Raw genomic sequence first — 4,940 nt, 5'->3', positions numbered from 1 at the left:
CTGTCTTTGTAAACAGCTGCAGACATCCCCGTCCCCCCACCCTCCCCTCTGCAATATCCCAGAAGGTTCTGCTTCACAGCTGCTGTGCCCCCAAAAGTGCTCTCTATTCACTGCTAGACAAGCAAGAAAATTAACATGTTGGTTGACTTGCCAGAATGAGATACTGTAGGACTATCAGATAAGATTAGAAAAAAGAAAAAAAGAGGATCTCCTGAAAGGGACCTTTCTCAGCACTGGACTGCAAACTTGATTGGACTTTGGAACCTGCTCAGATGTGGTGTCATGTATGTACAAGTTTATTTTGAGTTCTGATGTTATAAAAACATTTGATCAGTAATGTTACACTTACTTAACGTTGAATATAGCTGAGAGGAACATCAGGCCTGCTACATATTTTATGAACTATTGCCATTGCAGTGTTTTTTTTTGGTGTTTTGTCCTACTTCTTTAAAGCACAGAGTGCAGCATTTACTCTGTTGAACTCCTCTTTAGGAGATGTCCCTGAGTGGAAGCAAACAGACAATATTTCACTGATAAATATTGACATTAAATTAGGTAACATGTAATTTAAAATATTTGTCCATTTCTTCTTTAGAAGAGTCCTATTTGAATCCCTTAAGTAACTTTTACCTTCAGAGTACTGACACATTTGCAGATTGTATTCACCATGATTCCTGACCACTTTAAAGGTAAATATAGTTTGAATAAAAAAGATTATTATATATAAAAACTCCTGTTTTAATAATAAAAAGTTGGTGACACTAAAAATGGCTTGTTTCCTAGGAATCATGGAATTTACATTAATCTTCCACAAACTTGTCCAGATTCTAGAAGTCTGTTTAAGTCGGCATACATACCAAACCTTTGCTGTTAAATGGTGCATGCTGGAGTGCCTAGGCTTCTCTTTAAAAATTAAAAGAATGAATGCAATATTGTCTTGGTGAAAAGTCTTATAAGTTTAGTGGAGTCTGAATATAGTATAGCCTGCTGTGCCTGTAAGATGTATGCATGCCTGATACAGACAATTTATGTTAAATGTAAATGTATTAGACTGTGGATGTGGTGGTATTTAGAAACTGTTTTAAAGCACTTGTGATGTATTTTAGATATTGGTTCTAAGAGGTGCAAAGCATAACAAAGCCATACTTCTAATAAGCTGAAAATGTTTGAGTGGAGTAGTAAGCCAGGAGGGTAAAACATCACGTTCCCTGGCTTTTCTTTCAGGTGGAGAAAACATTTGTGATTGCCTTGGGCAGCAGTCCAGAGGCACAGGAGCATCAACACTCGGCCCTTTAGGCTGCCTTGTGCCACTGAGCAGGGACCCCTCTGGCTGGTTTAATAATGGCACTTAGAGGCTGCTTTATACAAAGGAAGTATACTGCATATGTGCTGTGTATCAGGCCCAGGCTGCCAAGAGCAAAGAGGAACAATGTTGACACTCGGTTTCACAAGTGTCTGACACCAGCCCAGGCACAGCTTAAAGGCTGATTTTTTTTTTCCCCAGTTTTTTTCAGCATAATAGAACAAGATGAGTTCAGTTACGCTAACATCAGCAAGAAATCTCAGATGTAAACGAATGGCAAGGAAATCAGAAGGTATGATTATCGATGGTTATTAACTTGCTTCAATATGGAAGCTAATCTAGTAGTTTAAGCCACACAGAAAATTGTATTTTAAAAGAATGAGATTTTAGTAGACTCTGCTATTAGCTTTTTAAAATGAATATAGGAAATTCTACATCACTTTTTTTTTTTTAAATTAGATTGAGCCAACAACCTGAAAATATAGTCTGGTGGAAAGTAAGCATGGACTTGGCAAGTAAAACCTTCTGTTCTTTTACTGTGTTATTATAATAAGGAAACTGATGACTAGCCACTACTACTACAACATGTTTCCATATAATTTGTCCAGAACTAGATAATCTGGTCTGCTGAGAAAGCCCCATATAGTTTCATTTCAGGTGATAGGCTGGTGAGCTAAAAGCAATAGCTTCAGCAACAAAAAGTTAAAGCTTTTGAGACTCCTGAGGAGAAAAGAAAGGCCTCCTTAAGAGGTATAGTTTGGATTTTAAATATAATGGGGATATAAATAAAATGGGAGGTGAAATGAAATGAATCCCACCCATAACACTTTTGGCAAAAACAGTATGCTTTTCTTCAGGCGTACTAAATGCAAAACAAATAATTGGGAGGGGGGGAGCGTGGAAATAATACATATTTTTATAATGAATTAAAGTTCAGTGATTTAAAACTCGGTGCTAAATTAAATCTCAGAAGCAGACAGAATCAAAGTTAGCATTAAAGACCTGCAGAGGGCTCAGCTTGTACTACAATAAAATATCCTAAATTTTATAGGTAGGCTATAATCCTACTTTGTTGACAATTTTTTATTGCAGCAGGTGCTATAGAGATGAAATGCCTTTTTTCCAGCTGCTATTGCTCTTTTTAGCCAGCTTTGCTATTTTCCAAAGGGTTGGATAAGATAGAATTGAAATGGCAGGCAGAGAAGGAGAAAGGGACAGACAATGTTTTGTATCAACAGAGGCAGTACGGGGGAGAAAGGGGGGACTCCCCAGTCGGCTAAGTTACCTTTAGTTATAGATGCCTTTGTGATTGGAAAACATTTTGAAAAGATGTTTTTGAGGGGATGTTGCTTAATAGTTGAAATTCTCTAAGACAATAGAGAAAGGATCAAATGTCCTGGAACTAACAGTGGTACTGAGCTTCCATACAGGCAATCTCATGTCCTGAGGAAAATCATCAGATTTCTAGGATGTAGTCATGGATTATTCTAGAGGAAAACCTTATTAACTGATTTTGAGGAAGCGTCAGTAGGAGAGAATCTTAGTGTTTTCCTGCTGACAAGCCTTTCCCATGGGAATTTCTGTGAAGAGGACAACTGGGTTTAGAATCAAGCTTTTGAATTGCTTGCTGTGCTCCTCTTTCCAGTTTTGACTTTCTGGTATCCAGCTATGGTGGGTGTAATTTGCTGAACAGCAAGATTAGAGTATCTATAAAAATTTTACATTAATGTTTTTGTTACAAGAATCACACATATCTTTAGTTTCTGTTGAAACTGCAAATTGGTTGTGTTTTGTGCATTCTGTTTACAGTTTCTGGAAAATGTAGAGGCCGATTTAATCATTAGGGGGCAAACAGAGCACATTGCGCTGAGGATGTAACAGCAGTGAGAGAAGGACTGCTGGTCACCCTAGTGCATGCTTACAGGAGTTGTAACCATTCCTCTCGTCTGCACTTCAACAACCTCAATCAACCCATGTAAAAGTGATACAAATATTTGCTTGGAGATGTTGTTATAAAAACATAGGCAGTGGATTGTGTTGCAGGTGCTATGGACACGCTAGAGTCACAACAATGCCAAGTGGTCCTAATGTAAACCGCTTTACAGAAGATACAGCCTATTTAATCTCCTGTAAAGGGATACTGCTGATTTAGGTTCAAGTCAACACTGCTGAATGTGGCAGTCCTGGGATTTTTCACGTGTTGCACTCGCAGCGTTGGAGAGCTTGTACTTTCCCTGGGGAATTCATGCTAACCTTTGGACTACGGACATGGGAATCCACTTGCAATAAACCGTGAGGAGCCAGACTACCATCAGATGAGAAACATTCACATACTAGCACTGAAACCTGGCATGAGCTGCACAATTAGAATAGTTACATTTTGAGTATTAAAATGAGAGTACTCTTCTGGGGGAGCTTAAATTAGGCGTTTGCAGGATCAGGAGTCAAGAGCTGTTTTCAAGTTACAGTGTGCAGCTTACAGGCCAGGGGAAAATAGGTTTGGAATAGGGAAACGCCTGACAGTAAAATCCCTTCTCTCCTATGTACTTAAGCCGGGAGAGGCCCGTGGCAGCCGCGGCGGTGCGAGCTGCGGGCCGGGCCCGGGGCCCCAGCGCCCTCCTGGAAGGGAGGTGGAGGAGCATCTGCCAAGACGGCACGACGGGCCGTTGCCGCCCGGGGTCGAGCAGCTCCTCTCCCCAGCGCTCTCCTGACCTCGGCCGGAGCCGGGAGCTCAGTAACGCCATTTGCCCCCCCCCCCCCGACGCCCCCGGCTTGGCGGCTCAAGCGCCGGGCGGAGACGCCGCCATGCCGCGGGCCCGCGGGCCGGCCCCCGCCGCGGGGCCGCTTCCCTTTGTGCCACGGCTCCCGCGGGGCGGAGGCGGCAACAAAGGAGGCGCCGCTCCGCTCCGCGCCGCCGGGCCGCGCCGGGCCGGGGGCGGGGCGGCCGCAGGGCCGCGCCGCCGCCTCACGCGCCCGCTGACAGTTGCAGGCGGCGGCGGCGGGTTTTGAATTTAGTCTCCCGTCCGCAGAGAAGAGCGGGGCCCGGCCCGCCTCGGCGCGCCATTGGCTGCGCGCCCGCCACGTGGGCGGTGGCTCGGGGGCGCGGGCCGGCGGCGCTGGGCGGGCGCCGGCCATATTGGATCGCGGTGCGGAGCCCGCCGGTGCCGCGCTGGTGGCTGCGCGGGCGGCGGCGGCGCGGGGCCGGCTCCCTCCTCATCCGCCCCGTCCCCTGCGGCCTCCCCGCGGTGGCTCCGGCCCCGCCATCCCGGCTGCTTTTTCGGGGCCGCGGCTCTGCCCGGCCGCCTTTATCCCTGCTCCGCGCCCGCCGAGCCAATCGGGAGCGGCAGCGGCCGGAGCGCCTCCTAATTGGTTTCCCTCCTTTTTTCCTGGCTCCGGGATCGTCGCCGCTCTCGGCCCGCCGACCCGGGTCGCCGGGGCTTTTATTCATCCGTTCCGTGGGGTTTTTTTTGTTGTTGTTTTTGGATTTTTTTTTTTTCATTTTAGGCTTTTCTTGCTGTTGCGCTGGCTGCAGGGCCCCGGATTGAGGGAGGCGCGGACAGCGACGGCAGCCTTCGGGTGCACCGGGGCTTTTAGCGGTTTTTAAGGCTTTCCCCCCCCCCCCCCCCCCCGCCGCTCC

Source organism: Apteryx mantelli, chromosome Z (genome assembly GCF_036417845.1).
Source record: "Apteryx mantelli isolate bAptMan1 chromosome Z, bAptMan1.hap1, whole genome shotgun sequence".
Taxonomy (NCBI): domain Eukaryota; kingdom Metazoa; phylum Chordata; class Aves; order Apterygiformes; family Apterygidae; genus Apteryx; species Apteryx mantelli.
The sequence above is the reverse complement of the archived record's forward strand: the minus strand, read 5'-3'. Positions refer to the sequence as shown.